This window comes from Camelus ferus, chromosome 3 (genome assembly GCF_009834535.1).
Source record: "Camelus ferus isolate YT-003-E chromosome 3, BCGSAC_Cfer_1.0, whole genome shotgun sequence".
NCBI classification, from domain to species: domain Eukaryota; kingdom Metazoa; phylum Chordata; class Mammalia; order Artiodactyla; family Camelidae; genus Camelus; species Camelus ferus.
The window spans coordinates 73,296,189-73,322,034 of record NC_045698.1 but is presented as its reverse complement, the minus strand read 5'-3'; the positions used below and the strand labels follow the sequence as shown (position 1 = coordinate 73,322,034).

General features: G+C 37.2%; 1 long non-coding RNA gene across 1 annotated transcript; it reads right to left on the bottom strand.

The window, feature by feature from the left end:
* LOC116662647 lies at positions 1–25,110 on the bottom strand. Its single transcript, XR_004318625.1, has 3 exons — positions 24,893–25,110; positions 2,205–2,213; positions 1–10 (listed from the first exon to the last, which is right to left on the bottom strand). It is a non-coding gene; the product is annotated as an uncharacterized LOC116662647 (long non-coding RNA).
* Between the last annotated feature and the right edge of the window lie 736 nt (positions 25,111–25,846).

The following is a 25,846-nucleotide window of genomic DNA, read 5'->3' as shown; positions in this document are numbered from 1 at the left end:
CAGCACCCATCTTAGACCACAAGGTGAACCTGAGGATGAAAGGTATGCTTTCAAAATAAAGAGGCAGAAAATTGGAAGGGATTGCATCCCTGATGATCGTAGAGCACCCAAACTCCTGAAATGCCTATCACTGGACTTCCTTTATGTGAGAGAAACCCATTTATTTGTCACTGTTATTTCTAGTCTCTGTTACTAGCAATCAAACATAATTTCTAATTGATAATGGAGTAAAATACTACTGCCTACATTTAGAAGGCAATGTGTCTTGTTAGTCTTAACGTTTGATCTCTGTTTAAATGCCAAGTCCCCTGGAAGAGGCATCCTTGCTGAGTTTACGGTCATTTCTGTACAGCAGGTTTCACAAAGGAGAGCGAAAGTACAGAAAGCAGGCTTTAGAGTGAACAAAAAAGGTCCCTATAGTTGTCATAGAGGGCATACCAAATAAACAACTAGGAAAATAATAAATTGGCTCATGTTAATGTAAATGGAAGAAAATCAAGAGACTTTGTATTCAGATTTTTGGAAGATGCCAAAACAAAGGAAAAAAAAGTGAATCACATCAGCAGGGCAACTTGTGCTAAGTCAAAAGAATAACACTGCAATCCTATTCATCTGGCATGTCTCTTCCTTGAATTTTATAGTCACATTTCCCCCCCAGGGACTAACTAGGCAAGAAGGATCCACCTGGGGGCACCTTCTTATTACCAGATATCCAGCCCCCTCAATGTCCCATCCATAAAATTTACTATGTTATTCTCAGATTGATCAGCCCCTGCTGATTTTAAGAGTCAGGGATTTTTACAAAAATATTTTAATACCTTTCACTCTTCTTTCTCTTTGAAGTTCCAGCCATTATAATTCAGCTATTTCTTGGCTCATGAACTTGGCAAGGTTTTCTGGAAAAAAAAAAATTCATCTTGTTGGCAGAGAGGTTTCTCATACGCTGACAGTTTAGCTTATATGAAATCGCTGAGTAATAGGAAGGATAAAACAAGGATTTTAAAGGGAACAGGAAGCAGAATGCCCTTCACAAGCGAATTCCAGACACACTGATTTTTGCTTATCTAAGAAGAGGAAGGGATTTTCCTTTGAAGCAGCATTCACTGACCTCCTGCTAAAACTGTTTATTCAGTGTGATTTCTCCATTGGATGGATAGTGGTCTTGTCTTCTTCCCCAGACCTTCCTTAAGTGCTGTTCCGAATGTAATCCTGTACTGTCACATCAGAGCAGCCTTGTCTAACCCTTTCTGCTAAGCAACACAGCTGGAGGCTGAGGACCACTTAGGATGCCTCATACTCAAGTAGCCCTTCATCTCAAAACAAATCTCTTAAAAATCTCTCTTAAAAATATTCCTTGGAGCAAGTCTTTGTAGACAGTTCTATCTGACATCTCATAAAAACTGAAAAGAGGAAGCTTGTGCACCTCTGAAGAGAGCCCATCTTCATCTCTGCATCTAAAAGCACATGGAAAATATTAATTAGCTAAGTTCTTGAGTATACAACGCAGGAGATATGTGCCCTTGTTTTCTCCATGTTGAATCTCTTTTCCATGCTCCGAAAAAAAAAAAAAAATTGAAGAGAGTAAAAATGGTTGAAATTAAAAACACTTTCATACAACATTCTATTCTGCTTAAAACAGTGCCATAATTCTACTGTACTGTAAACAAGTGGATAGAGATATTGTAAAATTAGCTCCAATTTGCATAATAATGCTTTACTGTTATAATTTAGTGACTACATTTGCACAAATTTAATAACAATTCAGCTTACATCTTTTTGTTTTAATGTATTTTATACAAATAATGTCAAATTTACAATTAGGTTCCTGAAAGCAAGCCTGATGAGGACATTGTCTTTTTTCAAGTTAAACATTCCGCATGATATGATAATTCTAGCCTTCTTAAATTAAAGGTCACCTCCTTTTCTGATTTTTTTTTCTTAAGCAGGGCAAAAAAAAAAAAGTTTTTGAGACTCCTAATGATCTGGAACAAAAAAAAATACCCATGGATATCTAAAACAGCTCAAAATACTCAAATTATATTTTCCCATTTCACTTTCAGGGAACTACAGAATTTAATCCTAAAATCTAATTTGAAAGTTTTTTTTTAAAATATTTTTTATTGATTTATAATCATTTTACAATATTGTGTCAAATTCCACTGTAGAGCACAATTTTTCAGTTATACATATGTATTCATTGTCACATTTTTTTTCTCTGTGATCTACCATAAGATCTTGTGTATCTTTCCCTGTGCTATACAGTATAATCTTGTTTATCTATTCTACAATTTTGAAATCCCATCTGTCCCTTCCCACCCTCCACCCCCTTGGCAACCACAAGTTTGTATTCTACATCTATGAGTCTGTTTCTGTTTTGTATTTATGCTTTCTTTGTTTGTTTGTTTTTTAATTCCACATATGAGTGATCTCATATGGTATTTTTCTTTCTCTTTCTGGCTTACTTCACTTAGAATGACATTCTCCAGGAGCATCCATGTTGCTGCAAATGGCATTATGTTGTCGGTTTTTATGGCTGAGTAGTATATTCCATTGTATAAATATACCACCTCTTCTTAATCTAGTCATCCGTTGATGGACATTTAGGCTGTTTCCATGTCTTGGCTATTGTAAATAGTGCTGCTATGAACATTGGGGTGCAGGTGTCTTTTTGAAGTAAAGTTCCTTCTGGATATATGCTGAGGAGCAGGATTCCTGGGTCATACGGTAAGTCTATTCCTAGTCTTTTGAGGAATCTCCATACTGTTTTCCACAGTGGCTGCACCAAACTGCATTCCCACCAGCAGTGTAGGAGGGTTCCCCTTTCTCCACAGCCTCTCCAGCATTTGTCATTTGTGGATTTTTGAATGATGGCCACTCTTGACTGGTATGAGGTGATAACTCATTGTAGTTTTGATTTGCATTTCTCTGATAATTAGTGATATTGAGCATTTTTTCATGTACCTGTTGATCATTTGTATGTCTTCCTTGGAGAATTGCTTGTTTAGGTCTTTTGCCCATTTTTGGATTGGGTTGTTTGGTTGTTTCTTATTAAGTCGTACGAGCTGCTTATATATTCTGGAGATCAAGCCTCTGTCGGTTTCATTTGCAAAAATTTTCTCCCATTCCGTAGGTTGTCTTTTTGTTTTACTTATGGTTTCCTTTGCTGTGCAGAAGCTTCTAAGTTTCATTAGGTTCCCATTTGTTTATTCTTGCTTTTATTTCTATTGCTTGAGTAGACTGTTCTAGGAGAACATTTTTGAGATGTATGTCAATGTTTTGCCTACATTTTCTTCTAAGAGGTTTACTGTATCTTATGTTTAAGTCTTTGATCCATTTTGAGTTGATTTTTGTATATGGTGTAAGGGAGTGTTCTAGCTTCATCGATTTACATGCTGCTGTCCAGTTTTCCCAACACAATTTGCTGAAGAGACTGTCTTTATCCCATTGTATATTCTTGCCTCCTTTGTCGAAAATTAGTTGACCAATTAGTTGATTAGTGGGTTCATTTCTGGGCTCTCTATTCTGCTCCACTGGTCTATATGTCTGTTTTTGTACCAATACCATGCTGTCTTGATGACTGTAGCTCTATAGTATTGTCCGAAGTCTGGGAAGGTGAGTCCTCCAGCCTCTTTCTTTCTCTTCAGTAATGCTTTGGCAATTCTAGGTCTTTGATGGTTCCATGTAAATTTTATTATGATTTGTTCTAGTTCCGTGAAATATGTCCTGGGTAATTTGAGAGGGATTGAATTAAATCTGTAGATTGCCTTGGGCAGTGTGACCATTTTAACAATATTGATTCTTCCAATCCAAGAGCGTGGGATGTCTTTCCATTTTGTAAAGTCTTCTTTAATTTCCTTCATCAATGGTTTATGGTTTTCTGTGTATAATTCTTTCACCTCCTTGGTTAGATTTATTCCTAGGTATTTTATTACTTTGGGTGCTATTTTAAAGGGGATTGTTTCTTTTTCTGTTGATTCATTGTTAGTGTAAAGAAATGCAACTGATTTTTTAACGTTAATCTTGTAACCTGCTACCTTGCTGAATTCTTCAATCAGCTTTAGTAGTTTTTGTGTGGATCTTTTAGGGTTTTCTATATATAGTAACATGTCATCAGCATATAGTGACACTTTTACCTCTTCTTTTCCAATTTGGATCCCTTTTATTTCTTTGTCTTGCCTGACTGCTGTGGCTAGGACTTCCAAGACGATGTGGAATAGGAGTGGTGATAGTGGGCATCCTTGTCTTGTCCCAGATTTTAGTGGGAAGCTTTTGAGTTTTTCACCGTTGAGTACTATGCTGGCTGTAGGTTTGTCATATATAGCTTTTATTATGTTGAGGTATGATCCCTCTATACCCAATTTGGCGAGACTTTTTATCGTAAGTGGGTGTTGAATTTTATCAAATGCTTTTTCTGCATCGATTGAGATGATCATGTGGTTTTTATCCTTTCTCTTGTTGATGTGATGTATTACATTGATTGATTTGCTTATGTTGAACCACCCTTATGTCCCTGGGATGAACCCCACTTGGTCATGATGTATAATTGTTCTTATGTGTTGTTGGATTCTATTTGCTGATATTTTGGTGAGGATTTTGGCATCTCTGTTCATCAGTGATATTGGCCTATAATTCTCTTTTTTGGTAGTGTCTTTGCCTGGTTTTGGTATCAGGGTGATCATGGATTCATAGAATGAGTTTGGGAGTATTCCCTCCTTTTCAATCTACTGGAAGAGTTTGAGAAGGACTGGTATGAGTTCTTCTTTGTATGTTTGGTAGAATTCCCCAATGAAGCCGTCCGGTCCTGGACTTTTATTTGTAGGGAGGTTTTTTATTGGTATTTCGATTTCATTTCTAGTGATCAGTTTGTTCAAGTCGTCAGTTTCTTCTTGATTCAGTCTTGGTGGACTGTATGTTTCCAGAAACTTGTCTATCTCCTCTAGGTTATCCAGTTTGGTTCCATATAGTTTTTCGTAATATTCTCATATGATATTCTGTATTTCTATTTTATTTGTTGTAATTTCTCCATTTTCCTTTCTTATTTTGCTAATTTGTGCTCTTTTTCCTTCTTTGTGAGTTTGGCCAGAGGTTTGTCAATTTTATTTACTTTTTCAAAAAACCAGCTTTTGGTTTGATTGATTTTTTTTTTTAAATCTCTATTTTACTTATTTCCTCCCTGATCTTTATAATTTCCTTCCTTCTGCTGCCTTTTGGGTTTTTTTGTTCTTCTTTTTCTAGTTCTTTTAGTTGGTGGGTTAAATTGTTTGAAATTGTTCTTCTTTTTTGAGGAAGGCCTGTATCACTATAAACTTCCCTCTTAGCACTGCCTTTGCTGTGTCCCATAATGTTGTGTGGTTGTGCTTCATTTGTCTCAAGGTATTTTTTAATTTCAGTTTTGATTGCCTCATTAACCCATTGGTTTTTAATAGCATATTGTTTAATCTGCATGCTTTCCTTTTTTTCTCCTTTGTTTCTCTGTTGTTTTCTAGTTTCATGGCATTGTGGTCAGTAAAGATGCTTGAGATAATTTCTATCTTCTTAAAATTGTTGAGGTTTCTTTTGTGCCTAAGTACCTGATCAATCCTAGAAAATGTTCCACGTGCACTTGAAAAGAATGTATATCCTATTTTTGGGGGGGTATAATGCTCTGAAAATATCCACCAAATCTAATTTTTCTGTTGTATTATTTAATTTCTCTCTTGCCTTATTTATTTTCTGTCTGGAAGATCTGTCTAGTGATGTTAATGTGGTGTTAAAATCTCCAACTATGATTGTATCCCCATCAATATCCCCCTTTATCTCTGTTAGTAATTGTTTTATGTATTTAGGTGCTCCTATATTGGGTGCATATATATTAATGAGTGTAATATCCTCATCTTGTATCACTCCTTTAATCATTATAAAATGTCCTTCTTTATCTTTCTTTATGGCCTTTGTTTTAAAGTCTATTTTGTCTGAAATCAGTACTGCAACACCTGCTTTTTTGGCTTTTCCATTTGCATGGAATATCCTTTTCCATCCTTTCACTCTCAATCTATATGTGTCCTTCTCCCTTAAGTGGGCCTCTTGTATGCAGCATATTGAAGGCTCTTGCTTTATTATCCAGTCTGCCACTCTAGGTCTTTTGACTGGAGCATTTAGTCCATTAACATTTACAGTAGTTAATGATAGATGTGTGTTTATTGCCATTTTGAACTTATCTTTGCAGTTGATTTGGTATTTCCTCTTTGTTCCTTTCTTCTTCCTTTGGTGGTTTGGTAATTTTCCTTTGTATTATCATGGATTTTATTTAGTTTTTGTGACTCCCTTGTAAGTTTTTGGCTTGTGGTTACCCTTTTCTGTAAGTCCATCAGCCCATTACTATATCTTGAACCCATCCTACTGAGAACAGAAAATTTAAGAAAGAAAGAAAGAAAAAATACTCTATATTTTCTTGGTTCCCTCTCCCACTCTTAATGATTTCGATGTCTTTTACAATTTCATGTTTATTTTACTTGTAATTCATGAGTTATCACCTTTCCAGTTATGAGTTTCTCATTTCTGTAGCATCTTGCTGCTTTTCTATTTAGAGTAGACCTTTCAATATTTCTTTTAGCATGGGTTTAGTGTTGCTAAACTCTTAGTTTTTGCTTGTCTGTGATATTCTTTATCTCTCCTTCTATCCTAAAGGATAGCCTTGCTGGATAAAGTATCCTAGGCTGCATCTCTTTTTCATTCAGGACTTTAAATATATTTTGCCACTCCCTTCTGGCCTGTAGTGTTCGTGTAGAGAAATCAGCTGAGAGCCTTATGGGGGTTCCCTTGTAACTCACTCTTTGCTTTTCTCTTGCTGCCTTTAGGATCATTTCTTTATCCTTGACTCTGGCCATCTTGATTATGACATGTCTTGGTGTGGGTGTTTGGGTTTTCCCTGTTTGGGACCCTTTGAACTTCCTATACTTGGATATCTGATTCCTTCTTTAAGTTTGGGAAGTTTTCAGTCTTGATTTCTTCAATCCCCTTTGGATCTTTCTTCCCTATTATGTGAAGATTGGCACACTTTGTATTATCCCATAGGTCCCTTATGTTGCTTTCATTTGTTTTTATTTGTTTATCTTGCAGTTGTTCTGATTGGGTGCTTTCTATTGTCCTGTCTTCTAGATCACTAATTCGTTCCTCTGCATTATCTAGTCTGCTTTGCACAGCCTTTAGATCCGTTCTCATCTCAGCCAATGAGTTTACCAATTCTACTTGTATCTTCTTTATAGCTTCGATTTCATTTTTGACGTATTTTATATCTCTAAACACTATCTCTTTTGGTTCCTTCAATACTTTGATCACTCCTTTTTTTTTGAAATCTTGATCTAGTAGGCTATTGATGTCTATTTCATTGATCATTCTTTCAGGGGATTTCTCTTGTTCTTTTAATTGGGAATGGTTTCTCTGCTTCGTCATCTTGCTCATATCTCTCTGGCACTGTGGCTTATGGAGTATCAGTTATCTATTGTGGTCTTGGAAAGGAGTTTATTTATCTATCTAATGTCTATGTAGGGAAAAAACTTGCTGTTTCCAGGGGCCCTCTGTTGGCACCCTCGTCTGTGCTGCTCCCAGTGCCTGTCGGCAAGCAGATGGCACCCCCTCCCAGCACAGCATTCCTGCCGGAAAGGCAAGGGGCCACCCGCCGTCTCCTGGCGCTGGTCACTCCGCGGCTCTGTGCTGCTGCGCACTCTGCCCCTGGTCCCCACTCTGCAGGCGGGCCCTGGGAAGACTACAGAACAGCCCCGCACCTGCTCCGTGTCCAAACTCAGCTCCTTGTTTGTCCTGGTGGCGCAAACTTTGCAAGGCAGCAGAGCAGAAGGATCCTATCTGACTCGGGCTGCAAACAAGTCACTGTCTGGCCTTTGAGGCTGCCGAGCCCCCAGGCACGGATTCAGGTTTCGCCCCCGCCCCCACCTGGGTGCCAAGAGCCATGGGATATGGTGGCTGCGCCTGAGCCCCGCCTCTCCTCGCCGAAAACCTTCCGTGGGTTTTCAGAGATGGCAGTATGCAGCATTCCCCCCAGGACACATCAGCTGTGCTGTTTTATGGAGGGCCCAGGTTGTTCTGCCCCGTGCACCCACACATCCACGTTGCGCAGCCCCCTGAAGTCCCCTGGGGCTGCCTCAGTGCAGCCGTCCCCATCCTCTGCCCGGCTAGGGCAGCCTGTCCCAGCCCCCAGCTTGGGTCTCGGGCTGGGTGTCGCAGGGACCCTCTATGCCCGTTTAACTTAGTTCTGTAGGTCAAGGGCTGCTCCGTACAGATCCGAGCTTTGGAGGCTCCCCCTCCGTCCTGCTGGCATCTCCGTTGGAGAGGGGGAGACCCAGCAAACAAGCACCAGTCCTCTTTTGATGTTCCCTCCCCGCGGGACCGGTCCTGCACTGTTTTGCCTTTTCGTCTTTCTTTTTTTCCTTTCTCCTAACAGATTTTTGGCGTCTCTGTCTTTTGAAGAGGACAATGTTCTGTCGGGAGTTCTGCAGGTGCTCTGGTTGGCTGAGTGGGTCCACGGATGTGAGTCTTGGTGTATCTGTGGGAGAGGGTGAGCTACGAGCATCCTACTACTCCGCCATCTTGGCCTCCTCTATCCTGAAAGATGTTTTTAAGTTTAAAATTAATTACATTTAAATATTGGGCTGGTGGAGCAAATCGCATTAAAAGATGTTTTTATTATATTTATTGTCACAGATGTTAATTTAATGGACCTAACAATTACTGTCTTTTGGATTTTTGCATAATTCCACCTGATAGAAACTGAGTTGCCACATAAGCTCTGTTCTTATCTGAGGCTTTGTGCTCCCAGGGCTACTGGGTCAATGATGAAATCATCGCAAGTCCTGAATCAGTGCTTTCCTTGAGGAAAATTTCAGTAATCATGGCTATCACAGGGCATCTCTTTTTCAAAAATGAGAACAGCAGTGGGTTTCTTGTAAAAAAATTAGAAGGGTTATTAGAATATATAAGCAACCTAGTTTGTCAAGGAAGCTGGTTAACTATAGAAAAGACTTTCTTGATGAGATTGGTTGTTAAACATTCAAACGAGTTACCAAAAGAGGTGCAAAAAGATATATTCCTGGTGATGCTTTAGAAATCCTTGATTCTGTTCAGGGCTGCTTCATACTGTTGTGTAGGTTACTGGCTAAGGGTCAAAGTGAGGGCTGAAATCCAGCCTACACCCCAGCTGGCAAGCTGGGAGCTCTGAAGTAGAGCAACATAAACCCAAAGGAAGAAGCACTTTTTCTGGTTTCAAGGGCACTCTATGAGTTCATGAAAGCACGAAGTCTGACTCCCTAGGTTGGTATAACTGTGGTTTGGCCTAATGAAAGAATTACCTTCTAGGGTCTCTCCTTCCCAAAATTCTGTAATTTTAAATAAAGTCCCCATGAGATATAAACTGGAATCACTTAACTCAAAATGCTAATCCCACAATAATTTTAACAAAGAGCAATCCTCATAGTAACATCCAAGTCAGTCCTGGTTCAATGTATTTTTAAGTTCTACCCACTGTTTGGTTGGAACTTGTGATTAAATCTATCACATTAAACAATATCAACACTTACCCAATGAATGTGATCACTTGGACAACTAACCACAATAATTAGGTCAAAATCCCTTTCTATACCCACTTCCATCTTCTTCTAAGTGACAGCAATATTTGTTATTTTATTTTATGTAAACTCTTAGATAAATACTTCAACTGTCCTCTTTGGTTTTCCAAAAAAAAAAAAAAAAAATCAACCTAACTTCAATCTTGCTATCTCTGAGGTGGCTCACAACAGTGACCAGACTGCTTCTTCATTCATAGAGTTGTCTAGAACACTTATTGATAAAAAATTGTTTGGTTTGGAGAGACTTTGCACTTTATAAAAATCTGTGCAATTATTTGCTATGTGAGTAGCTTTATTTGCCATGTATTCTGGTCATTTTAAGACATATGACATATTCAAATGACCAGAAAGCACACAGAAGAAATAATGTAGATTTTAAACCAAGAGAGGGAAAAAAAAAAGTGGATAAGGTAATAAAATGCATGCATGGATTAGAACCTAAATTTTTATTTTATACGTGTGCCTTGCAAATAGCTATTTCATTAGTGGTCTGAAAAAAATGTATTTGAGTTAATCCCCTCTAAGTTGCTTTTCTGTCATCAGCTTTATAGCTTGTGAAACTTTTTCTTAAAGATCACTGCCCATTAGTCTCTCTAGGTCTCCATACATAAATTGTCAGAGGGCAACTGAGACAGAGTGTACAGAAAGAACAAACATAACATAAATTTAGGGGTATGTGTTAGAAAACCAATCTTATATGTAAAAGAATATGACTGAGGTCCTCCTTCAGTTAAGCCTAGAATGCCAGCTGAATTCTTATTCTGGCTTTCTCTGATGAGTATTGATCAAGAGTGATCCTTAACAGTCACAACCCATGAAGCTCTAGCTGAAACCCCTCTAGGACTGACTTAAGGGGAAAATACAACTTTATTAGTTAAGGCAAAACAAAAACAAAACAAAACAAAAAACTAGGTTTTTCTTCTACTACTCATATTAAAATGTGAAGCAAACATACAAAAGGAAAAGAATGCACTCATTTATTTTCTAGGCTAGAGAACAGGAGATCTCATATACTCTGCAGAGAGAATCCTTGATAATGATTCAGCGATTATCAGACTTCAGTCCCAGACAATTTTAATATTTTAAAAATCTGCATGCCATCTGTATTATTTGTTTATATTTTCCTTAAATTGCTTACTTATAGAAAAAAATCTAAACACATTTTTTGAAGGAAAATTTATGTCACTACTGTAAAGGGACAAGACAATACCACTTGAGATAACTAACAATAAATATAACAAAAATAATCCAGTTTTACTAAATTCCAGCTGGGCAGTTTTGCTGTCAAATGCTCTCAGCCCTAGCTTTGCTGTTTGTTAAAGTAAGAGAGAGATGGAGGGAGGCGGGGAGAGAGAGACCGGCACATTTGGGAGAGATATTTTAGAACTACCTAAGTTTTTCTAAAAGCCTGAAAGATCTTTGAAAGGGAAATACATTTCTTCATATGACATTTAAAGTTATTAAATGTCAGGTCTATCCCACTTACAATCACCCATCTTTAATGGTAGTAGGGGTAAAGGACCCAAACTTTTGGGAACACAGAACAGAGATTTCTGCTATCACTGGGACACCCTTCTGCATACTTCTGACTCAACACCATTTTTATCCCTTTGCCACTTATAGAAATGGGCCCAGATGGTGAATAGCTTTTGGTAACAGCCAACAAATACCATAGCATAATTACTCAACCTATTTAATCATACACACAGAAGACACTTTATAGGTACAAATTAAGGTAAACACAGTTCTAGCTACTGTGATTACAAAGATGTAGCACCAGTCACTTAAGTGCTTAACCAAGTGGAAGACTATTTATTACCTAACATTTTAGAACTGCAATTAAAAGAAGAAAAAGTATTGCATGTCCTGATATACTTCATTAGGTATTTCTTCCATCTTCTTGGAAAACAGAAAAAAAAGAGGTTCCTGTTCAAGACAGCAATATAGAAGAATTTCAGCTAGTAGGTCTCACTGTTAAGACCTACTGCCCAGAAAAAAGATTCCTTCCAAAATATTACTGCTCATTGACAATGCATCTGGTCACCCAAAAGCAATGATGTGACAAAGCACCTGGTCACCCAAAGGCACTGATGCAGAGGTACAATGAGATTCATGTTGTCTTCATGCCTGCTCATACAACATCCATTCTGTAGCCCATGGATCAAGGAGTAATTTCAACTTTTAAGTCTTAAGAAACATATTCCATAGGCTATAGCTGTCATAGATAGTGATTCTTCTGATCGACCTGGGCCAAGTCAATTGAAAACCTTCTAGAAAGGATTCACTGTTTTCATTGTCAGTAAGAACATGCATGATTCATGGGGAGAGGTCAAAATATCAACATTAACAAGAGTTTGAAAGAAGTTTATTCCAACCCTCATGGATAACTTTGAGGTGTTCAAGACTTTAGTAGAGGAAATCACTACAGCTATGGTGGAAATAGCAAGATAGCTAAACTTAGAGTTGAAGCCTGAAGATGTGACTGAACTACTGCAATTTCATCATAAAACCTGAAAGAATGAGTTGTTTCTTATAGATGAGCAAAGAAAGTGGTTTCTTGAGATGCAAACTACTCCAGGTGAAGATACTGTGACGACTGTAGAAATGGCAACAAAGGATTTAAAATATTACATCAACTAGGTTGATGAAGCAACAGCAAGGTTTGAGGGGACTGACTCCAATTCTGAAAGAAGTTCCACTATGGGAAGAATGCTATCAAATAGCATTACAGGCTACAGAGAAATCGTTCATGAAAGTAGAGTCAACTGATGCGGCAAACTTCATTTTTGTCTTACTTTTAAAAATTGCCACCACCCCCCTACCTTCAGTAACTACCACTCTGACCATTCAGCGGCTATCAATAGTCAGGCCATACCCTCTGCTAGCAAAAAGATTATGATTCACTGAAGGCTCAGATGATGACTAGCACTTTTTTTCAATAAAGTATTTTTAATTAAGATATGTACATTATTTTTATATGTAATTCTACTGCACACTTAATAGACCATAATAGAGTATAAACATAACTTTTATATGTACTGTGAAACCAAAAATTTGTGTGACTCGCTTCATTGTGACATTTGTTTTTGGTGATCTAAAAACAAATCTGCAATATCTTCAAGGCAAACCTTAGTAAAAGCAGCGAATTAACCATATATAAAACTAGTATGAAGGCTAAACACCAAGCAGTAAAATAATCTATATATAAAATAATTACAGGCTACCCTTGAACAACATGTGTTTGAACTGTGTAAGTTCACTGATATGCAGACATTTTTCACTAAACACATACTAAAGTACTGCAAAATCCATAGTGAGTTAAATCTACAGCTGTGGAATTGTGAATATGGAGGACAAACTGTCCAGTTACATGCTGATTTTCAACTGCATGGAGGGTCAGTGTCCCCATTCCCTGCATTGTTCAAGAGTCAACTGTAGTAAGTGACACACAAAACAAAAAGATCTAAAATATGATCTAAAAAACTTAAAACATGGGAAGTGGGCAGTAAAAACATAATCCTTGTAAAATGCACTTGAACTTAGGCAACCACCAACTTAAAATGGGCTGCTATATACATAGGTTGTTATATATGAACCTCATGGTAAGCAAAAACATTTAACAGACAAAAAGAGAAAGGAATACAAACATAACGCTAAAGAAAGTCATCAGATCACAAGGGAAGAGAAAAGAGAATAAGGAAAGAATAGAGAAGAATTATGTAAACAACCAGAAAACAATTAATTAAATGGTAATAAGTATATGTCGATCAATAATTACTTTTGATGTAAATGGACTGAATGCTTTAATCAAGAGATGCAAGGGTGGCTAAATAGGTGAAGAAATAAGACCCATATAAATGCTGCCTATGAGAGATTTGCCTATGAGAGATCACCTAAATATATAAAGGAAATATTAATAGATTTAAAGGGAGATACTGACAATAATACAGTCATAGTAAAGGACTTTAACATCACACTTACCTCAATGGATACATCATCCAGACAGTAAATGAATAAGGAAACACTGGCCCAAAATGACATAGTACTCCAAGTGGACTTAATAGATATGTATACAGAACACTGAAAACCAAAACAGTAGCATGTACAGAGATGCTATTTCTTTTAAAGTGCACATGGAATACTTTCCAGGACAGATCACATGTTAGGCTACAAAAAAGTCTCAATAAATTTAAGAAGACTGAAATCATAGCAAGCATCCTTTCTGGTAACAACAGTATAAAACTAGAAATCAATTACAAGAAGAAAACTGGAAAAAACAAACATTTGAGGGTAAACAATATGTTACTAAACAATCAATGACTCAAAGATATCAAGGAGAAAATTTAAAAAATACACTGCGACAAATAAAAATGGAAATAAAATGTTCCAAAAAGCTATGAGACCCAGCAAAAGTAGCAGGAGAGAAGCTTATAGTGATTAAGGACTACCTCAGGAAGCAAGAAAAATCTCCACAATCTAAACTTATACCTAAAGGAACTACAAAAAGAGGAATAAACAAAGCCCAAAGTTAGTAGAAGGAAGGAAATAATGAAGATCAGAATGGAAATAAATGAAATGGAGACTAAACGAAACAACAGAGAAGATCAATAAAACCCAGAGCTTGTTCTTTGAAAAGATAAACAAAATTGATAAGCCTTTAGCCAGATTCACCAAGAAAAAAAGACAGAAGGCCCAAATAAATAAAATCAGGAATGAAAGAGGAAATGTTGAAACCAACACTACAGAAATTAAAAAAAAAAAATCACTAGAGATTACTATGAACAATTATACACCAACAAATTGAACAACCTAGAAGAAATGGACAAACTCTGAGAAACATACAATTTCCAAGAATGTATCAGGAAGAAATAGAAAATCTGAACAGACCAATCACTAGTAATGAAATAGAACTAGTAATCAAAAAACTCTCAATGACCAAAAGTCCAGGACCAGATAGCTTTACAGGCGAATTCTACCAAACATTTAAGAAGAGTTATAACTATCTTTTTCAAACTATTTAAAAAAACTGAAGAGAAAAGAATGCCCCCAAAATAATTCTGTGGAGCCAGCATCACACTGATAATCAAACAAAATAGATTATAAAAAAAGAAAATAACAGGCCAATATTCCTGAGGAATATAGATGCAACAATCCTCTACAATATATTAGCAAACTACATTCAACAATACATTAAAAGGATCCTATGTTATAATCAAGTTGGATTTATTTCAGAAATGCAAAGATGGTTTAATAGCCACCAATCAACCAATATGATACACCATATTCACAAAATGAAGCATAAAATTATATAATCATCTCAGCAGATGAAGAAAAATCTTGATAAAATTCATTATCCATTTATGATTTTAAAAAATACCTTTCTACAAAGTGGGCACAGAGGGAATACACCTCATCATAATGAAGGCCACATGTGAAATGTCCACAGCTAATATCATACTCATCAATGAAAAGCAAAGCTTTTCTTCTATCATCAGGAACAAGACAAGGATATCCACTATCAGCACTTTTGTTTAATGGAGTATCAGAAGTCCTAGCCACAACAATCAGACAAGAGATAAAAAGCACCCAAGTTGGAAAGAAAGAAGTAAAACCATCACTATTTGCAGATGACATATTGTATATAGAAAACCATAAATATTCCACACCAAAAGGCATTAGAACTAATAAATAAATTCAGTAAAGTCGCAGGATACAAAAAATCAATGTACTGAATTCTGTTGCATTTCTATATATTAGTAATGAATTTTCAGAAAGAGAAATTAAATAAGACAATCCTATTTAAAACTGCATCAAAATAAAACATGAAGGAATAAATTTAAACAAGGAGGTAAAAGTATACCCAGAAAACTATGACACTGATTAAAGAAATGGAAGAGACACAAATAAATAGAAACATATACCAATGCTCTGCAACTGAGGGTTAAAAGCTCTAAGTTTGTCATAAAATCAATATTATATCAATTACCATATGATTTCACGCTTATGTGGAAAATAAAACAAATGAACAAACCACACCAAACCGAACCAAAACACATAGGTACAGAGAACAGAGTAGTGGTTATCAGAAGGGAAGGGGAATGGGGGAAGGTGAAATTGGTAAAGAGGATCAACTGCATGGTGACAGATGGGAGCCAGATTTTCAGTAGTGAGTACATTGCAGGGTAAACAGAAGTCGAAACATAACTGTATATACAAGAAACTTATACAATGTTGCAAACCAATGTTACCCTCAATAAAAAATAAAATAAATAAATGTCACAGGGATGTCATGTGTGACTATAGCTAATACTATATTGTATATTTGAAAGTTGCTTAGAGAGTACATCTTAAAAGTTCTCATCACAAGAAAAATACATTTTTTATCTACATGTAGGGTGATGGATGTTACTGAACATTATAATGATTAGTTTGCAATATATACATATAAAGAATCATTGTGGTGTATATCTGAAACTAATATTATAAGTAAATTATAAAAAATGTCATTTATGAAAAAGAAAATATTATATGTCAATTATAAAAAAGAAAATAATCCCACATACTATTGCATCAAAAAAACAAATACCTAGGAATAAACTTAACCACGTGGGTGAAAGACATGTACAGTACAAACTGTAAGACACTGATGAAAAAAACTGAAGAAGACACAAATAAATGGAAAGAAATTCTGTGTTCATGGATTAGAAGAATTAATATTGTTAAAATGTCCATGCTACCCAAAGCAAGCTACAGATTCAATGCAACCACTATCAAAAAACCAAAGGCGTTTTTCAGAGAACTTGAACAAATAATCCTAAAATTTATATGGAACCACAAAAGACCCTCAATAGCAAAGCAATCCTGAGAAAGATAAACAAAGCTGGAAGCGTCACAAACTCTAATTTCAAACTTTATTACAAAGGTATAGTAATCAAAATAGTATGTTATTATCATAAAAATGGACACACAGATCAGTGGAACAGAATAGAGAGCCCAGAAGTAAACACATTCATATATGGACAATTAATTTACAAAGTAGCCCAGAATAAACAGTGGGGAAAAGACAGTCTCCTCAATAAAAGCAAAAATAAGTAGTGCTACATCAAACTAAAATTTCAACAAAGGAAACCATCCTAGAAAAGTACCCTACCAAACAGGAGACGTTTGCAAATCATGTATCTGATAAGTAATTAATATCGAAAAATATGTGAAGAACTAGTGTAAGTTTATAACAAAAAAAAATCAAATAATCCAATTAGAAAATGGATGAGAGTCTGAATATTTTTCGAAAGAAGACATACATATGGCTAACAGATAAGTGAAAAGTTGCTCAACATCATCTAACCATAATGAAAATGCAAATCAAAAACTATAATGAGATATCACCTCATACCTGTTAGAACGGCTCTTATCAAACAGAGAAGAAATAATACTGTTGGTGAGGATTTGGAGAAAATGGAACACTGTGACTGTTGGTGGGAATGTAAATTGGTGTAGCCACTATGGAAATGAGTATGGAAGTTTCTTAAAGAATACAAAATAGAACTACATTATGATCCAGTATTTAGAATTCTGGATATTTATCCAAAGAAAATAAATACACTAATTCAAAAAGATATATGCACTCCCATGTTCACTGCAACATTATTTATAAAAGCCAAGACATGGAAGCCAACCAAATGTCCAACGGATGAAAGGATAAAGAGGATGTGGTACAGGAGAGAGGAATGGGCAAGAAAGTGGAGTAGGAAGACCCTAAGCTCACCTCATCCCATAGGCACCAAAATTACAACTATTTACAGAACAACCATTGATGAGGAAGACTGGTAGATTAACAGAAAAGATCTTCTACAACTAAGGGTATGTATACAAGGAACAAAAATGAAAATGGTAGGAGGTTAGGAGGGGTAGAAACACAATATTGCCAAGATCCACACCTCCAGGAGTCCTACCCACAAAAGGGAGGATAATTATAATTACAATTGCAGTGTTTCTCCCCAAAGAATGAAGGGTCCAAACACCACATCAACTCCCCAGCCTTGGGGGTAATGCACTAGGAAGAAGAGCCCCCAGAACATTTGGCTTTGAAGGCCTGTGGGCCTTACTTTCAGAACCAGAGGGCTGTGTGAAATAGACTCCACTCATAAGGAGCACACACAAAATCTCACACACTCCAGGACACAGGACAGAAGTACTCATCTGAAAGAAGCCTGGGTCAGCCACACCTGCTGATCTTGGAGGGTCTCCTAGACAGGCAGGAGGCAAGTGGAACTCACTCTGGGGACACAGACATTGGCAGCAGTCATTTTTGGGAGTTTGTTCCACCATGAGGACACTAATGCCGACAAGTGCCATTTTGAAATCCTCCTTCCAGCCTATTAGCCACAGGACCTGGCCCTGCCCACCAGCCTGACAAGAGCAATTCTGGGATGCCTTAGGCCAAGCAGCTAGCTGACCAGGGACACAGCCCTACCCACCAACAGGCCTGCTGCCTTAAGATCAACTGAGCCCACAGCCACCCCATGAACTGGTCCTAACAGGCAGAGAACCTGTTCACCAGTGGGCCAACACCAACTCTGAGACCCCCAGAACCCTGCAGCCAGAAACCCTGGGACACAGCTTTGCCTGCCACCGGGCTGGTACTAGCCCCAGGACCTGGCCTCACATACTAGTGGTCAGAAACCAGACGCAGAACCACCACAACCCTGTAGCCTGCCATGTGAGGACCCAGCCCCACCCACCTACCCAGCTCTGGGACACTTTGGGCCTGTCAGCCAGCTGGCCCAGGGTCTGGCTTCACTCATCCCACACTGACACTAGCTTCAGGACACCTGAGACCATGCAGCCAGCCATGTCAGGAAACAGCCCCACCCACCAGTATACTAGACCACACTAGAACAAGGACCCTGGCCCTACAACCTGCCAACCCAGAACATCGTTTCGCCCACCAGTGGGACAGCACTAGCCCCAGGATCCCTCAGGGTATTGTAGCCAGCCACCTCATTACACAGCCCTGACTACCAACAGCAGGTAGCATACACACAAGGCAAGGTCTGTCAACCAATCAGACTAGGGTCTAGCCATGCTTAACAGACTACCCACAGTAATCAGCTCAGTCCAACAGAAGGACCTAAGCAGTCACACAGGGAGTTCCCCTGGAGCATATATTTCTGGTGACCAGAGGTGAGTATGCTGCTGGATTACATTAACAGATGTAAAGGGAGAAATTGACAGTAACACAATAATAGTAGGGGGACTTAAACACCCCACTTATATCAAAGGATAGATCATATAGACAGAAAACCAATAATGAAACACTGGCCTTAAATGAACTTATATATACACATAACATATATATAGACACACACACATATATATAACATTCTATTCAAAAGCAGCAGAATACATTGTATTTTTCAGTGCACCTAGAACACTGTCCAGAATAGATCACATGCTAGGCCACAAAACAAGTCCCAGTAAAGTTAAGAAAACTGAAATCCTATCAAGCTTATTTTCTGACCAGAAGGCTGAGACTAGAAATCAACTATAAAGGGAAAAAAAAATGCAAAAAATACAACTACATTTGGATAAACAATATGTTACTAAACAACCAATGGGTAACTGAAGATATCAAAGAGGAAATAAAAAAATATCTGGAGCCAAATGACAGTGAAAACCATAATAATCTAACATCTTTGGGATACAGCAAAAGCAGTTCTGAGAGGGAAGTTTATAGTGATACAATCTTACCTTAGGAAACAAGAAAAATCTCAAACAACTTAAACTTATAGCTAAATAAGTAAGAAAAATAACAACAGCAAAACAACCCAAAGTTAGTAGAAGAAAAAAAAATTTTAATGAGTAGAAATAAAGACTGAAATAAATAGAAAAGATCAGTGAATATAAGAGCTGATTCTTTAAAAAAAATAAACAAAATTTATAAAACTTTAGGCAGACTCATCAAGAAAAAAATGAGAGGACCTCAATCAATAAAATCAGAAATGGAAAAGAATTTACAACCGTCACCACAGAAATACAAAGGATTGAAAGAAATTACTATGAACAACTGTACACATAAAAAAATGGACAATCTAAGGGAAACGGACAAATTCCTAGGAAAGTACAATCTCCCATGACTGAACCAGGAATAAATAGCAAATATCAACAGACCAATTACCAGTAATGAAATTGAATCAGTAATTTAAAAATAACTCCCAAATGTCCAAGACCAGATGGCTTCACAGGGAAATCCTACCAAATATTTAGAGAAGAGTTAACACTCATATTTCTCAAACTATTCAAAAAACCTGCACAGGAAGGAACACTTCTCAACTTGTGCTACAAGCCAGCAAAACCCTATAGCAAAATCAGACAAAGCTATTACACACACAAAAAATTATACGCTAGTATCACTGATGAACAAAGATGTAAAAAAACCTCAATAAAATATTAACATACTGAATTCAACAATATATTAAAAGGATCATACAACATGATCAAGTGGGGTTTATCCCTGAGATGCAAAGCTGGTTCAATACCAGCAAAATCAATGTGATACACATTAACTAAAGAATAAAAATCATGAGTATCTTAAAAGATGCAGAAAAAACTTCTGAGAAAATTTAACATCCATTTATGACTAAAAAAAAAAAAACTCCACAAAGTGGATATAGAGTGAATATACATCAACATAATAAGGGCTATATATGACAAACCCACAGCTTACATCAATCTGAAAGTACTCCCTCTAAGATCAGAAACAAGACAAGGATACTCACCTTTGCCACTTTCATTCAACATAGTAGTCGAAGTCCTAGCCACAGCTAGACTTTTTCAGACAAGAAAAATAAATAAAAGGCATTCAAATTGGAAAAGGGGAAGTAAAACTGTCATTGTTTGCTGATGACATAATATTATACATAGAAAATCCTAGATGCCACCAAAAACTACTATAGCTTCATCGATGAATTTGGTAAAAGTGGGAAATAAAAAAAATTAATGTACAGAAATCTTTTGCATTTCTGTACACTAACAATGAACTATCAGAAAAAGAAATTAAGAAAACAGTTCCATTTATCATCACATCAAAAAGAATAAAACACCTAGGAATAAATCTAACTATAAAGGTAAATGACCCACACTTGGAAAACTGTAAGATACTGATGAAAGAAACTGAGGATAATAGAAACAGATGGAAAAATAGATCTTGTTCCTGGATTAGAAAAATATTGTTACAATGACCATGCTACCCAAGGCAATCTACAGATTCAAGGCAAGCCCTATTAAAATACGAATTGACATTTTTCACAGAACTAGAACAAATAACTCTTAACATTTGTAATGGAACACAAAAGACCCTGAATAGACAAAACTATCTTGAGAATGTACAACATAGCTGGAGGTATCATGCACCCTGACTTCAGACTATACTACACAGCTACAGTTAACAAAACAGTATGATACTGGCACAAAAAATACAGACAGAGATCAGTGGAAAAAAATAGCTCAGAAATAAACTCATGCACGTATGGTCAATTAATCTAAAAACAAAGAAGGCAAGATTATACAATGAGTTAAAAACAGTCTCAATTAGTGGTGCTGAAAAAACTGGATAGCTATATGCAATGAAATGAAATACAACATTTTCTCATACCATATACAAAAAGAAACTCAAAATGCTTTAAAGACCTAAATGTAAGACTGGAAACCATAAAACTCCTAGAAGAAAACATAGGCAGAAACCTCTTTTATAAATCACAGAAACTTATTTTGGCTATGTCTCCTAAGGCAAAAGAAAAAAGCAAAAATAAACAAATGGGACCAACTGAAACTTAAAACCTTTTGTACAGCAAAGGAAACCAGTGACAAAAGAAAAAGACAACCTACTGAATGGGAGAAGATACTAGCAAATGATATGACTCATAAGGGGCTAATATTCAAATATATGAACAGCTTATGCAACTCAATATCAAAAATAAAAAAAAACCCAATTAATAAAGGAACAGAAGACCTGAATAGACATTTTTTCCAAAGAGAACATACAGATGGCCAACAGACAAATGAAAAGATCTGCTCAACATCATTAATCATCAGGGAAATGCAAATCAAAACCACAATGCTATATCACCTCACACCTATCAGAATGACTAGCATCAAAGAGTCTACAAATAATAAATGCTGGAGAGGGTGTGGAGAACACAGAACCCTCCTACACTGTTGGTGGGAATGTAGTTTGTTGCAGTCACTATGGAAAATAGTATGGAGATTCCTTAAAAACTAACAATAGATTTACCATATGATCTAGCAGTCCTACTCCGAGGCATATATCCAGAGAAAACTCTAATTTGAAAAGATACATGCACCCCAATGTTCACAGCAGCGCTATTCACAATAGCTAAGACATGGAAGCAACCTAAAAGTCCACTGACAGATAAATGTATGCAGAAGTTACGGGGTGTGTGTGTGTGTGTGTGTGTATGTGTGTGTATGTGTATATATATATATATACCACACAAAATGGAATATTAACCATAAAAAGAATGCAATATTAGCCATAAAAAGAATGAAATAATGCCATCTATGACAATATGGATGGACTTAGAGGGTGTTCTACTTAGTAAAATAAATTACACAGAGAAAGAACATTACCATATGATTTCACTTATATGTGAATCTAAAAACACAATAGTATCACTTACATGTTGGTGAGGATGTGAAGAAAAGGGAACTCCTGTACACTGCTGGTGGGAATGTAAATTGGTGCAGCCACTGTGGAAAACAGTGTAGAGTTTTCTTAAACTAAAAACACAACTACCATACGATCCAGCATTTCCACTCCTGAGTACACAGCTAAAGAAAATAAACACTAATTTGAAAAGATACATGCATCTCAATGTTCATAGCAGCATTATTTATGATAGCCAAGATGCAGAAGCAATCTGTCCATCAACTAACTATATATGTGTGTGTATATGTATGCCTGTATATACATATATGTAATATAACATTATTTGGCCTTAAAGAATGAAATCTTGTCATCTGTGACAACATGGATGGACCTAGAGGGTATTATACTAAGTAAAATAAGTTACACAGAAAAGAAAATTATATTTCACTTATATGTGGAATTTAAAAAAAAGAAAAGGAATAATCATATCAAAACAGAAACAGGGTTACAGATAGAGAATAAAGAGATGGTTGTCAAATAGGAGGGAAGTGAGGGTGTAGGGAGGAAACAGGTGAGGAAGATTGAGGTGCAAACTTCTAGTTGCAGCATGAGTCATGGGTATAAAATGTACAGTGTGGGGAATATAGTCAATAACTATGTAATTTTCCTGTGGTGACACATTGTAACTAGACTTATCCTGTTGATCAATCTGAAATGTACAGAGATACAGAATCACTATGCTGTGTAACAGGAACTAACAGTGCTGCAGGCCAATTATACTTCAAAAACAAACTCACAGAAAAAGAGATCAGATCTGTGGTTACCTGAGGTGGGGAACGGTGGGAGGGGGAACCAGATAAGGCAGTCAAAAAGTACAAACTTTCAATTATAAGGTAAGTATGTACTAGGGATGTAACTACAACATGATGATCATTAGCACTGCTGTATGCTATACATCCAAGTTGTTAATAGTAAACTCTAAGAGAGCTCATCACAGGGAATTTTCCTTCTATTTCTTTAATTTTGTACATACATGGATGGATATTCACTAAAGTTGTAATGATCATTACAGGTTATATGTAAATCAAATTATGCTGTACACCTTAAGCTTATACAATGCTGTGTCTCAATTACATCTCAATAAAACTGGGAGAAAAGAAAATAGATGTGGTATATGTACAATAGAATATTATTCAGCCATAAACAGAAAAATTCTGCTGTTTGTGACAACATGGATGGACCATGAAGGCATTATGCTAAGCGAAATAAATCAGACAGGCAAAGGCAAATACTGTATGATCTCACTTATATGTGGAATCTACAATAAACAAACAAATCAAACTCACTGATAAAGAGCACAAACTGGTTATTGTCAGAGGTGGAGTGGGAGGGTGAGGGAGTGGGGAAATGGGTGAAAATGGTGAAAAGGGACAAACTTCCAGGTACAAATTAAGACCTAGAGATGTAATGGACAGCAAGGTATCATAGTTAATAATACTGACTTGTACACTTGGGAAAAAAAGAAACACAATATGTAGCAAACTTGTAGTTGTTCACCTCAGGTAATCACAATTCTTAATTATGGTGATCCTGTTCTCACACAGCTTTTCCAAATTCTTACTAATGTGTCTTAATAGCTAACATACGGAATACCCTTAAAATCTGAAGTAAAAAAAAGCTACCTAATAAGACTGATACTAAAGCAATAACTTGATGCTTTGGTTTCATAATATTTACAACACTGCAATTAATACTTTCTCAAATGAACCTCATAACGTTCAGATTCAACTCAGACTCCCACTTTACAAAGTTAAATAATTTGAATATTCAAAATGCCAATTTGCCCATGGTCCCATGGCTAATAAATGGGAAAATTAAATTATCTTTTGATTATTTTCTCACCAAGATATTCTCATCATAGATAGCTTTGGTGCACTCCTTCCTGTGTATAGTTCTCTGTTCCATGTTCATGTCAGTCGATATTCCCTGGGCTCCTAATTTGTACCGGGCACTGGGACAGGAAAGGATGTGAAAAAGAATGGCATACCGTCTAGCTAATCTGCGCTCCTCAGAAACGGCTTTACTTCCTTATATGCCATTTTTTGAGGGGCAGTGACCCCTGGAATTAGGATGAAGGACGGCGCAGTTAAGCAGGGAAGGAGGGAGAGAAACACAACTAAGTATTACCGAGTTCACCAACACGAAGTGCAACTGATCCCTCAGAACCGCCCTTTCAAAACTTTGTAATGTTTATTTCAGACGTTGAATGGAATGGACGGGGTTAGAAGCCGTGGAGAAAAGGGGACAAATTCATCTACCAGCTTCTATGTCTTTGGTTGTAGGTTTGTGCCTTGGGCGGTAAGTTTGTTACACTAGGTGTTGCCCATACGTGAACACCTAGGGGGTCGACCTTTTCCCTGTGAAATCGCGGACGCCTCGGGTTGGGGGTAGGAGAGGGCCCATAGTGTGGGCAGAAAAAACGCACTGCCGGGTGGTGCCGGCAGAACGTCCAGATTCCCCCAGTGGGATGACGGAATGAGAGTCAGGGTAGGCAAGGGAGGTGGTACATGAAAGGAATCTTGACAAAACTCAACGTGAAAGTTTTAACACTCACCATCCGCGCTTCCAGGTCTCACGGTGGTGAGCAGGAATCTTCACACAGGCGTCTCTCAGTATCTCTCACCTTACAGGTTTCCAAACCGGAAGTCCTGCCTCTCCCTCCTTAAAGTCAACTCTCCTCTAAAACAGTGAAAAGAGATTTATCTTCACTATGATAGAGATAATTTCATGCCTTCAATTAAATAGCCATGATACAGATAAAAGAAAACGGGCTATACAATGAGCATGGCTCTGGGAACAAAATTTCAGTCTAATTCACTCAGTTAACATTGAGAACTAACCTTAGGGTTGTGTTAGTAGCTGCTCCAATGCAAACACTATCAGTCCTTGCCCAGGAGAAAGTACCTTGACTGCACTTGGAATTCACCTGGGGAGCGTGAACAAGACTGCTGACCCAGGTGCCACCACTAGAGACTGATTTAATTGGACTGGTTTATACGTTGGGCATTAGGATTTTAAAAGCTCCCATGTGACTCTTCTGTGCAGGCAAGGTGTTTCAACCTGTGATGTAATGCAGGTTTCAATCTAACCTAGAGAATGTTAAACTTTAGCGCGTAAGAGTCATCTAGGGAATTTTCTAGCATGCTGATTCCCAGATCCACGGGCAGGTTTATGGCTCACAGTCAGGATGAAGCACAGGAATCTGCATAGTTAATAAGCGCCCAATGAGACTCACGTGTAGAGGGCTTAGACCTCACTTTGAGAAACATCTCCAGTCTTAAAAGGGTAATGGCAAGAGTGAAAAGACTTCAGAAGAGAACACAAAGGTTGTTCCTCAGTTGAAAAAAAGTATGAGGAAATATTAAGATTATTTATTCTGATGACAGGGCCAAAGGAGGATTTAAAAAATGGAGGCTAGAGATGGTTCCTCCTGGAGGGGAATATGCTGTGTGGTGAACAGCTGTTCTTTATCTCCTCCAGGGTAGATGAGGAGCAACAGCCT